Source organism: Schistocerca serialis, unplaced genomic scaffold (genome assembly GCF_023864345.2).
Source record: "Schistocerca serialis cubense isolate TAMUIC-IGC-003099 unplaced genomic scaffold, iqSchSeri2.2 HiC_scaffold_521, whole genome shotgun sequence".
In the NCBI taxonomy this organism is placed as follows: Eukaryota; Metazoa; Arthropoda; class Insecta; order Orthoptera; family Acrididae; genus Schistocerca; species Schistocerca serialis.
In genome coordinates, this window is record NW_026048104.1 from 10,001 (window position 1) to 22,500 (window position 12,500).

Below are 12,500 nucleotides of genomic sequence, written 5' to 3' on the forward strand. Positions count from 1 at the left end.
TCCACACCTATAACTTGCGTTTCATGAAGAGTTATGTCCAATATGCGACATTCCCGCTGTCCCTATACATGAGCTGCGAGCTGTACCACGTACAAGCTACAGACGCGATCGCATTGCTCACTGTACGGATTCCCATGCCGAGCGATCAGCTAGGAAGCGCCCCATCCACGTCGGTACCCTTGGGCGTTGCACTCGCAGTCGCAAAAAACGTTGGGCAAATATATTTCTCCGATGCTGAGCGATCAGCTAGGAAGCGCCCCATCCATGTCGGTACTCGTACGCGTCGCACTCGCAGTCGCAAAAAACGCTGGGCAAATATATTTCTCGGAAGAGTAATGACAGTCCGAGCCTCCTGCGTGGGAAGAGTCTTTCTAGGCCCTGACCCACGGGAAGCGTGTAGCTTCCCCCATCCCGGACATTTCACGTCGTCACACTACCGGTATTGACTAATAGACTGATTGCTGATAATCATTAGCCACACACTGGGGGAAACGGCCGACAGGGGCGGCAACATAGTGGAGCCGCAGTGTCACTAATGTACAGAGATAGAACAGTTTCGACTGGAACCAGAGTAACCGTATACACGGCACTGATTAGTAATAGATGCAGAGCCATCAGAATACAGATAATATATACAACCGTCCCTATACATGCTGAAAGACTCTGCACACAATGAGAACCACACGTCAGCCAGACACTATCACACACTACTCTCTGCCTCTAACAGGCACACACACAATATCTAACCACCAGCATGGAAGAACATCCGGTGCATCCTCTCCGCCACATTACACAATCCACACTATCATAACCAGACCGGGAGGTCCACCCAGAAAACAGAATATCCCACCCTTCCGACATCCGCCATTGCTCAGCTAAGCCACGAACACCCACACATGTCCTACACAGGGGTGCACCCAACATCACAATACTGCCTCCTGTCACAGTACACAAACAATGGCAGGAATGAAAGACACAGATCTGCCACAACCTTGGAATCGGAGCGCCGCCTGTCATGAGCCACAAGTGCATCCTGACGTGACAAATCGGATGATCCCGCAGGCATGCACTTACGATAATCACTATCAACGAACCTGCCGCCCCCTCCCCCCCCAAAATACACCTTTCCCTACAACGTGTACCTTAACCTAAGCTATATTGTACCTTAACCTAAGCGATATTGTACCTTAACCTAAGGTATATCGTACCTTAACCTAACCTACATTGCGCCTTCACCTAACCTACGTTGTACCTTAACCTAACCTACGTTGTACCTTAACCTAACCTACGTTGTACCTTAACCTAACCTACGTTGTACCTTAACCTAACCTACGTTGTACCTTAACCTAACCTACGTTGTACCTTAACCTAACCTACGTTGTACCTTAACCTAACCTACGTTGTACCTTAACCTAACCTACGTTGTGCCTTAACCTAACCTACGTTGTGCCTTAACCTAACCTACGTTGTGCCTTAACCTAACCTACGTTGTGCCTTAACCTAACCTACGTTGTGCCTTAACCTAACCTACGTTGTGCCTTAACCTAACCTATGTTGTGCCTTAACCTAACCTATGTTGTGCCTTAACCTAACCTATGTTGTGCCTTAACCTAACCTATGTTGTGCCTTAACCTAACCTATGTTGTGCCTTAACCTAACCTATGTTGTGCCTTAACCTAACCTATGTTGTGCCTTAACCTAACCTATGTTGTGCCTTAACCTAACCTATGTTGTGCCTTAACCTAACCTATGTTGTGCCTTAACCTAACCTACGTTGTGCCTTAACCTAACCTACGTTGTGCCTTAACCTAACCTACGTTGTGCCTTAACCTAACCTACGTTGTGCCTTAACCTAACCTACGTTGTGCCTTAACCTAACCTACGTTGTGCCTTAACCTAACCTACGTTGTGCCTTAACCTAACCTACGTTGTGCCTTAACCTAACCTACGTTGTGCCTTAACCTAACCTACGTTGTGCCTTAACCTAACCTACGTTGTGCCTTAACCTAACCTACGTTGTGCCTTAACCTAACCTACGTTGTGCCTTAACCTAACCTACGTTGTGCCTTAACCTAACCTACGTTGTGCCTTAACCTAACCTACGTTGTGCCTTAACCTAACCTACGTTGTGCCTTAACCTAACCTACGTTGTGCCTTAACCTAACCTACGTTGTGCCTTAACCTAACCTACGTTGTGCCTTAACCTAACCTATGTTGTGCCTTAACCTAACCTATGTTGTGCCTTAACCTAACCTATGTTGTGCCTTAACCTAACCTATGTTGTGCCTTAACCTAACCTATGTTGTGCCTTAACCTAACCTATGTTGTGCCTTAACCTAACCTATGTTGTGCCTTAACCTAACCTATGTTGTGCCTTAACCTAACCTATGTTGTGCCTTAACCTAACCTATGTTGTGCCTTAACCTAACCTACGTTGTGCCTTAACCTAACCTACGTTGTGCCTTAACCTAACCCATATTGTACCTTAACCTAACCCATATTGTACCTTAACCTAACCCATATTGTACCTTAACCTAACCCATATTGTACCTTAACCTAACCCATATTGTACCTTAACGTAACCTAATTTGTGCCTTAACGTAACCTAATTTGTGCCTTAACGTAACCTAATTTGTGCCTTAACGTAACCTAATTTGTGCCTTAACGTAACCTAATTTGTGCCTTAACGTAACCTAATTTGTGCCTTAACGTAACCTAATTTGTGCCTTAACGTAACCTAATTTGTGCCTTAACGTAACCTAATTTGTGCCTTAACGTAACCTAATTTGTGCCTTAACGTAACCTAATTTGTGCCTTAACGTAACCTAATTTGTGCCTTAACGTAACCTAATTTGTGCCTTAACGTAACCTAATTTGTGCCTTAACGTAACCTAATTTGTGCCTTAACGTAACCTAATTTGTGCCTTAACGTAACCTAATTTGTGCCTTAACGTAACCTAATTTGTGCCTTAACGTAACCTAATTTGTGCCTTAACGTAACCCATGTTGTGCCTTAACGTAACCCATGTTGTGCCTTAACGTAACCCAATTTGTGCCTTAACGTAACCCATGTTGTGCCTTAACCTAACCTATATTGTGCCTCAACCTAACCTATATTGCGCCTTAACCTGACGCACGTTGTCGCTGAACCTGCTCTGTAATTGTTATGCAACTCGTTAAATTAGTGTAGTGTTGCCTAACCGCAACCCTCGCAATATAGTTCGCTATTCGCACTGCCCGGTCCCCTGTGTATCGCGTCATGTTAAACACCTTGCAGGTGTTGCTGACTTTCCACATGCTCCTGCTATACACTGTAATGTGGATAGCAGCAGGACGTACATGCCCCCCCCCCTTCCCCCCTGCCTTCGCAAGCTGGTCGTTGAGAAGTTTGCATGTTCAATGCCCTTCGCATGCCGACGTACTCAGCCTACGTTGTGGTACGGCCTGTCACCTGTCCGCCGATGTACGCAAAACCCACAAACTGTACTGCACATTGGTCCGTATGTACTGAATGATACATCGTGGCACATGTGTGACCGTACGACGACTGCGCCTAGCAACGGCAGACCATACAGTCCAAATATTGTGCACGCAGCTACGTGTCGTCTCCCTATAAGAGCTGGATTGCAGTGTGGTACGCCATTCAGACGTGTGGGAGGAACGGACGCCCTGGATGGCGATCAGCATGAGCAGTCTGTTGATGTAGTGGAGCGTGTATTCGGACGTAGTCGTCTCTTCTCACACACCGTGATAGCATGTTGCACCGCGTTCCACATCTGCGACATCCTGCAGAGGCCGGCTGACAGTCGTTCGCGCAATGGACACCGCATACGTACGGGGGCTACCTTCCACGTGTTCTCGAGGCGTGCACATGTTGTTGCGTCTATGTGGGCAGACGTAGTGTGTTGTGACACCTGACACAGGCATGCAATACTCGTTGCAAATGGCGATGGACGTCTACGTTTGCTGGTGACGTTACGCAAATGAACAACAGGTAACCCGTTGTGGTGCGGTTGTTCTCGCTAGAGGTGAATCAGTGTTGGCGACGATCGGTCGAGCTATTAACCGGTTGTTTCAGGGATACCCACCATGCCCACGAACGTGAAAGGGGACCCACCATGCCCACGAACGCGAAAGGGGATCTGGGTGTGAGGCGATACGCGGCGGTGGCTGGGTGGGACCGTCCCCGGCCGGTGAGGGGGGGCCGCCCGGCGTGCTGGCAGCGCGGTGCGTGGGCGCACGCGCTACAGCCGGCTGGTGGGGGCGGCCAGTGGCAGGCGCGCCGGCCGACGGACGCGGCAGGCGGCGCAGCTGCGCGCCGGCGCCCCCTGCTCGCGGCGCCTTGCGGCCAAAGTAGGTCCTCGCGGGCCCGGTGCGAAGCGCGGTGGCCATCTGCAGTGTGCTGGTCCGATTGAGGACTGTGTGCGCTGAGGATGCGCCGCCGCCCGGCGCTCGGCGCCGCGACGCCGTCTGCTGCTCGGTCGCCCCAGCGGTTCTCGCAGGTGGTTTGTATCGCAGCTGTGCGGACGTGTTGGCGCGTGCGCTGTGCTGGGAGAGTTCGCTTCGGCACCCAAGTGGGGCTTTTGTCCTTCTGTGGCGCTGGCGTTGGAGCTGCCGGTCACCGTAGGTGGCGCGTGTTGTCTCCCGCCGGCAATGCCACGACAGCACGCTCCCGGGCCTCTGTCGGCAGCGGCAAGCTCAGTTGGGAGCACGGGTGGTCGCACCTAAAGCGTCTACTCGCCTAACTCCGGGCGATTGCGCCTCTCTCGAACCCGACCAAGTACTTAGGACGGCGCTGCGCGCCGCCGGGACCTGAGAGGGTTTCGAGGTGTGTTGTGCAGGGGAGCTCAGCCTCCTCCTGTTTGCAGAATAATTGAGCGGACGCTTGCGTGTTCGCGCGGGCCCCCGGGACACACTCCCGGGCGGCCGGCTGCTCAGCTCTAGTTGACGCAGCTCCCTGGTTGATCCTGCCAGTAGTCATATGCTTGTCTCAAAGATTAAGCCATGCATGTCTCAGTACAAGCCGCATTAAGGTGAAACCGCGAATGGCTCATTAAATCAGTTATGGTTCCTTAGATCGTACCCACGTTACTTGGATAACTGTGGTAATTCTAGAGCTAATACATGCAAACAGAGTCCCGACCAGAGATGGAAGGGACGCTTTTATTAGATCAAAACCAATCGGTCGGCTCGTCCGGTCCGTTTGCCTTGGTGACTCTGAATAACTTTGGGCTGATCGCACGGTCCTCGTACCGGCGACGCATCTTTCAAATGTCTGCCTTATCAACTGTCGATGGTAGGTTCTGCGCCTACCATGGTTGTAACGGGTAATGGGGAATCAGGGTTCGATTCCGGAGAGGGAGCCTGAGAAACGGCTACCACATCCAAGGAAGGCAGCAGGCGCGCAAATTACCCACTCCCGGCACGGGGAGGTAGTGACGAAAAATAACGATACGGGACTCATCCGAGGCCCCGTAATCGGAATGAGTACACTTTAAATCCTTTAACGAGTATCTATTGGAGGGCAAGTCTGGTGCCAGCAGCCGCGGTAATTCCAGCTCCAATAGCGTATATTAAAGTTGTTGCGGTTAAAAAGCTCGTAGTTGGATTTGTGTCCCACGCTGTTGGTTCACCGCCCGTCGGTGTTTAACTGGCATGTATCGTGGGACGTCCTGCCGGTGGGGCGAGCCGAAGGCGTGCGACCGCCTCGTGCGTGCTCGTGCGTCCCGAGGCGGACCCCGTTGAAATCCTACCAGGGTGCTCTTTATTGAGTGTCTCGGTGGGCCGGCACGTTTACTTTGAACAAATTAGAGTGCTTAAAGCAGGCAAGCCCGCCTGAATACTGTGTGCATGGAATAATGGAATAGGACCTCGGTTCTATTTTGTTGGTTTTCGGAACCCGAGGTAATGATTAATAGGGACAGGCGGGGGCATTCGTATTGCGACGTTAGAGGTGAAATTCTTGGATCGTCGCAAGACGAACAGAAGCGAAAGCATTTGCCAAGTATGTTTTCATTAATCAAGAACGAAAGTTAGAGGTTCGAAGGCGATCAGATACCGCCCTAGTTCTAACCATAAACGATGCCAGCCAGCGATCCGCCGCAGTTCCTCCGATGACTCGGCGGGCAGCCTCCGGGAAACCAAAGCTTTTGGGTTCCGGGGGAAGTATGGTTGCAAAGCTGAAACTTAAAGGAATTGACGGAAGGGCACCACCAGGAGTGGAGCCTGCGGCTTAATTTGACTCAACACGGGAAACCTCACCAGGCCCGGACACCGGAAGGATTGACAGATTGATAGCTCTTTCTTGATTCGGTGGGTGGTGGTGCATGGCCGTTCTTAGTTGGTGGAGCGATTTGTCTGGTTAATTCCGATAACGAACGAGACTCTAGCCTGCTAACTAGTCGCGTGACATCCTTCGTGCTGTCAGCGATTACTTTTCTTCTTAGAGGGACAGGCGGCTTCTAGCCGCACGAGATTGAGCAATAACAGGTCTGTGATGCCCTTAGATGTTCTGGGCCGCACGCGCGCTACACTGAAGGAATCAGCGTGTCTTCCTAGGCCGAAAGGTCGGGGTAACCCGCTGAACCTCCTTCGTGCTAGGGATTGGGGCTTGCAATTGTTCCCCATGAACGAGGAATTCCCAGTAAGCGCGAGTCATAAGCTCGCGTTGATTACGTCCCTGCCCTTTGTACACACCGCCCGTCGCTACTACCGATTGAATGATTTAGTGAGGTCTTCGGACTGGTACGCGGCATTGACTCTGTCGTTGCCGATGCTACCGGAAAGATGACCAAACTTGATCATTTAGAGGAAATAAAAGTCGTAACAAGGTTTCCGTAGGTGAACCTGCGGAAGGATCATTACCGACTAGACTGCATGTCTTTCGATGTGCGTGTCGTGTCGCGCAACACGCAGCTACCTGTACGGCTCGCAGTAGCCGTGCGCCGCGTGCGGAACCACGCGTTCGTCTCAAAACTAACGGCAATGTTGTGTGGTACGAGCGCTGAAGCGCTGGAGCGGCTGGCCTGCGGCACCTGGCGCCTGGCGCCGGTTTTGAATGACTTTCGCCCGACTGCCTGTCCGCTCCGGTGTGGAGCCGTACGACGCCCATCGGCCGTGAGGCCGTTGGACACTGAACGCTGGAACAGGGCCGCCACACGCCTCAGTCCCGCCTATGCAACTGTCTCGAAAGAGATGGTGGAAACTATGAAAAGATCACCCAGGACGGTGGATCACTCGGCTCGTGGGTCGATGAAGAACGCAGCAAATTGCGCGTCGACATGTGAACTGCAGGACACATGAACATCGACGTTTCGAACGCACATTGCGGTCCATGGATTCCGTTCCCGGGCCACGTCTGGCTGAGGGTCGGCTACGTATACTGAAGCGCGCGGCGTTTGCCCCGCTTCGCAGACCTGGGAGTGTCGTGGCCGCCTGTGGGGCCGGCCGCGTCTCCTTAAACGTGCGATGCGCGCCCGTCGCCTGGCGGTTCGCATACCGGTACTTACTCGGTAGCGTGCACAGCCGGCTGGCGGTGTGGCGTGCGACACCTCGTACAACGACCTCAGAGCAGGCGAGACTACCCGCTGAATTTAAGCATATTACTAAGCGGAGGAAAAGAAACTAACAAGGATTCCCCCAGTAGCGGCGAGCGAACAGGGAAGAGTCCAGCACCGAACCCCGCAGGCTGCCGCCTGTCGTGGCATGTGGTGTTTGGGAGGGTCCACTACCCCGACGCCTCGCGCCGAGCCCAAGTCCAACTTGAATGAGGCCACGGCCCGTAGAGGGTGCCAGGCCCGTAGCGGCCGGTGCGAGCGTCGGCGGGACCTCTCCTTCGAGTCGGGTTGCTTGAGAGTGCAGCTCCAAGTGGGTGGTAAACTCCATCTGAGACTAAATATGACCACGAGACCGATAGCGAACAAGTACCGTGAGGGAAAGTTGAAAAGAACTTTGAAGAGAGAGTTCAAAAGTACGTGAAACCGTTCTGGGGTAAACGTGAGAAGTCCGAAAGGTCGAACGGGTGAGATTCACGCCCATCCGGCCACTGGCCTCCGCCCTCGGCAGATGGGGCCGGCCGCCCGCGCGGAGCAATTCGCGGCGGGGTCGTGTCCGGTTGCCTTTCCACTCGCCGCGGGGCGGGGCCGTTCCGGTGTGCGGTGGGCCGCACTTCTCCCCTAGTAGGACGTCGCGACCCGCTGGGTGCCGGCCTACGGCCCGGGTGCGCAGCCTGTCCTTCCGCGGGCCTCGGTTCGCGTCTGTTGGGCAGAGCCCCGGTGTCCTGGCTGGCTGCCCGGCGGTATATCTGGAGGAGTCGATTCGCCCCTTTGGGCGCTCGGGCTCCCGGCAAGCGCGCGCGGTTCTTCCCGGATGACGGACCTACCTGGCCCGGCCCCGGACCCGCGCCGCTGTTGGCTCGGGATGCTCTCGGGCGGAATAATCGCTCCCGTCAGCGGCGCTTCAGCTTTGGACAATTTCACGACCCGTCTTGAAACACGGACCAAGGAGTCTAACATGTGCGCGAGTCATTGGGCTGTACGAAACCTAAAGGCGTAATGAAAGTGAAGGTCTCGCCTTGCGCGGGCCGAGGGAGGATGGGGCTTCCCCGCCCTTCACGGGGCGGCGGCCTCCGCACTCCCGGGGCGTCTCGTCCTCATTGCGAGGTGAGGCGCACCTAGAGCGTACACGTTGGGACCCGAAAGATGGTGAACTATGCCTGGCCAGGACGAAGTCAGGGGAAACCCTGATGGAGGTCCGTAGCGATTCTGACGTGCAAATCGATCGTCGGAGCTGGGTATAGGGGCGAAAGACTAATCGAACCATCTAGTAGCTGGTTCCCTCCGAAGTTTCCCTCAGGATAGCTGGTGCTCGTACGAGTCTCATCCGGTAAAGCGAATGATTAGAGGCCTTGGGGCCGAAACGACCTCAACCTATTCTCAAACTTTAAATGGGTGAGATCTCCGGCTTGCTTGATATGCTGAAGCCGCGAGCAAACGACTCGGATCGGAGTGCCAAGTGGGCCACTTTTGGTAAGCAGAACTGGCGCTGTGGGATGAACCAAACGCCGAGTTAAGGCGCCCGAATCGACGCTCATGGGAAACCATGAAAGGCGTTGGTTGCTTAAGACAGCAGGACGGTGGCCATGGAAGTCGGAATCCGCTAAGGAGTGTGTAACAACTCACCTGCCGAAGCAACTAGCCCTGAAAATGGATGGCGCTGAAGCGTCGTGCCTATACTCGGCCGTCAGTCTGGCAGTCATGGCCGGTCCTTGCGGCCGGCCGCGAAGCCCTGACGAGTAGGAGGGTCGCGGCGGTGGGCGCAGAAGGGTCTGGGCGTGAGCCTGCCTGGAGCCGCCGTCGGTGCAGATCTTGGTGGTAGTAGCAAATACTCCAGCGAGGCCCTGGAGGGCTGACGCGGAGAAGGGTTTCGTGTGAACAGCCGTTGCACACGAGTCAGTCGATCCTAAGCCCTAGGAGAAATCCGATGTTGATGGGGGCCGTCATAGCATGATGCGCTTTGTGCTGGCCCCCGTTGGGCGAAAGGGAATCCGGTTCCTATTCCGGAACCCGGCAGCGGAACCGATACAAGTCGGGCCCCTCTTTTAGAGATGCTCGTCGGGGTAACCCAAAAGGACCCGGAGACGCCGTCGGGAGATCGGGGAAGAGTTTTCTTTTCTGCATGAGCGTTCGAGTTCCCTGGAATCCTCTAGCAGGGAGATAGGGTTTGGAACGCGAAGAGCACCGCAGTTGCGGCGGTGTCCCGATCTTCCCCTCGGACCTTGAAAATCCGGGAGAGGGCCACGTGGAGGTGTCGCGCCGGTTCGTACCCATATCCGCAGCAGGTCTCCAAGGTGAAGAGCCTCTAGTCGATAGAATAATGTAGGTAAGGGAAGTCGGCAAATTGGATCCGTAACTTCGGGATAAGGATTGGCTCTGAGGATCGGGGCGTGTCGGGCTTGGTCGGGAAGTGGGTCAGCGCTAACGTGCCGGGCCTGGGCGAGGTGAGTGCCGTAGGGGTGCCGGTAAGTGCGGGCGTTTAGCGCGGGCGTGGTCTGCTCTCGCCGTTGGTCGGCCTCGTGCTGGCCGGCGGTGCAGGATGCGCGCGCCTGCGCGGCGTTCGCGCCCCGGTGCTTCAACCTGCGTGCAGGATCCGAGCTCGGTCCCGTGCCTTGGCCTCCCACGGATCTTCCTTGCTGCGAGGCCGCGTCCGCCTTAGCGTGCTCCTCCGGGGGCGCGCGGGTGCGCGGATTCTCTTCGGCCGCCATTCAACGATCAACTCAGAACTGGCACGGACTGGGGGAATCCGACTGTCTAATTAAAACAAAGCATTGCGATGGCCCTAGCGGGTGTTGACGCAATGTGATTTCTGCCCAGTGCTCTGAATGTCAACGTGAAGAAATTCAAGCAAGCGCGGGTAAACGGCGGGAGTAACTATGACTCTCTTATGACATGGGCCTAGCCCTCTTAGCCTCTCCTCTCCTGCGGTCTTCTCCCCTTCTCGTGGGCCCGCTGATTTTCGCAGAGTGGAAGACCGCACCAGGGGCTTGGGGGGGTTACCAGCCCCCCCTCGCACTATCCCTTTGTTAGTTGGGGGCAGTAATCAAAGAATAAGTGGTGGCCCTTCCGCTGAAGGTGCCACCCCAACTCCCCCAGCACCTAGCCGGCCAACCGGCCGTGCCGAAAATCTTGTACCTTTTGCAGCTGTATACGCCTGTAGTGAGTGCCACCGCAGCTTCACCACCAAGAATGGTCTCGGGGTCCATCGCCGCCGCCAACATCTTGCGGCCGCCAACGCGGAGATCGTGACGGAGAGGCATCGCGCGAGGTGGACGGAGGAAGAAGTCCTGTCGCTCGCCAAGGCGGAGGCCGAATTGTTCCTTGAGAGGGACGCCCGGTTCTTCTTTGTTAATCAAGAGCTCATCAGGATGTTCCCCGACCGAACGCTTGAGGCAATCAAGTGCCGACGGCGGCAAGCTGCCCACAAGCAGCTTGTCCGCCAGTTCATGGAGGCGCTTGAGATCGGTCGGGGGGAAGAGCCGGCGTCCCGCCGGGGAGCAGCGAGCCCGCCGCCTGACGCGGGCGAGGCCGCTGCGCCGCCCGTCGACGCAGCCGAGGACTTCGCGGCCGACACCACCGGGCCGCCGCCGGAGGGGCCGACTGACGCCGCCATCTGGGAGCATCTGGCGGGGCTACCTGCTTCCGCCCAGCGTTTCTCTGCCCTGGATCGAGTCATAGGTCTGGGGCGGGGCACGCCGCCCGATGTCATCCTGGGCATGCTCCCGGATGCCCTTGCGTCGGTCGGGTCCAGAGGGGAGAGATCGATCACCAGGACACAGCGGCCGCGCCAACCATCGAAGCGGCCGCCTGCCGCGCCGCCGACGCAGAAGCGCAAGCGGCGCCGCTGGGAATACGCAAGAACGCAGGATGCCTTCCGACGGTCGCGTGCACGTTGCGTGCGCGGCCTCTTGGATGGCACCCTGCTCCAGCCGCCACCTGCCATCCCTGGTCTGCTGGACTTCTGGGCGGACCTCTTCACTAAGAAGCCCGTCTCCACTGCGGGCTTCATCCGTGACCGCCTCCTCCCGCACTCGGAGCCTGTCGCTCTTGAGTGCCTATGGGGGCCGGTCACACATGAGGAGGTCGCCGCCGCGTTGCCGCCCAGGGGATCAGCAGCTGGGCCTGACGGCCTCACCCCAGCGGAGTTGCGGCGCCTACCGCATGAAGTCCTGGTGAAAGTGATGAATCTCTTCCTTCTGGCCCGCGCCCTTCCGGAACGCCTGCTTCGCGCGCGGACGTCCCTTCTCCCGAAAACGGCTGCACCAACATCCCCCGCTGACTTTCGCCCCATTACGGTCTGCTCGGTGTTGGCGCGGACCTTTCACAAGGTTCTCGCGTCACGCCTGATGCGCGCTTGTGCTGTGGACGAACGTCAGCGGGCATTCATCCCTCGGGATGGGATGTTGGAAAATACTTTCATCTTGGACGCTGCTCTCACCGACGCAGTCCGCTCCTGCCGCTCTGTCTTTGTGGCATCGATCGACGTATCGAAGGCATTCGATTCGGTGGATCATGCTGCCCTTCGCCCCGTGCTGAAGGCGCATGGCCTACCGGATTGCTTTGTCGAGTATGTCGAGCGGTGCTACGAGGGCAGCACGACAGTGATAGCGGACGGCGCCGGCGTGGGCGTGTCTGTGCAGCCAGCACGGGGCGTTCGCCAGGGCGATCCCCTCTCCCCCCTCCTGTTCAACTTTGCGGTGGACTACGTTTTAGGCCAACTGCCCTCCCACATCGGAGCTCGGATCCTCGGTCGCAGAGTCAACGCTGCGGCCTTTGCAGATGACGTCTTGCTGTTTGCAGCGACCCCGAGGGGCTTGCAGTCCCTCATCGACGCAGCTACCGCAGCCCTCGCCCACCTGGGGCTGCAGATCAACGCCCGGAAGTGTTTCACCCTCGCCTTAGTCGCGTCAGGGCGCGAGAAGAAGGTGAAGGTGGACAGCAATGTCA

At 56.1% G+C, this 12,500-nt stretch overlaps 2 non-coding genes and 1 pseudogene across 2 annotated transcripts; all 3 read left to right on the forward strand.

Moving 5' to 3' along the window:
• The first annotated feature begins 4,954 nt into the window (after nt 1-4,954).
• On the forward strand, nt 4,955-6,863 carry LOC126447630 (small subunit ribosomal RNA). The gene has a single exon (XR_007583817.1). It is a non-coding gene; the product is annotated as a small subunit ribosomal RNA (ribosomal RNA).
• A 353-nt stretch (nt 6,864-7,216) lies between these two features.
• On the forward strand, nt 7,217-7,371 carry LOC126447634 (5.8S ribosomal RNA). The gene has a single exon (XR_007583820.1). It is a non-coding gene; the product is annotated as a 5.8S ribosomal RNA (ribosomal RNA).
• Nucleotides 7,372-7,559: 188 nt separating this feature from the next.
• The window catches only part of LOC126447633 (large subunit ribosomal RNA), a 7,833-nt pseudogene continuing 2,892 nt past the window's right edge, over nt 7,560-12,500 (forward strand).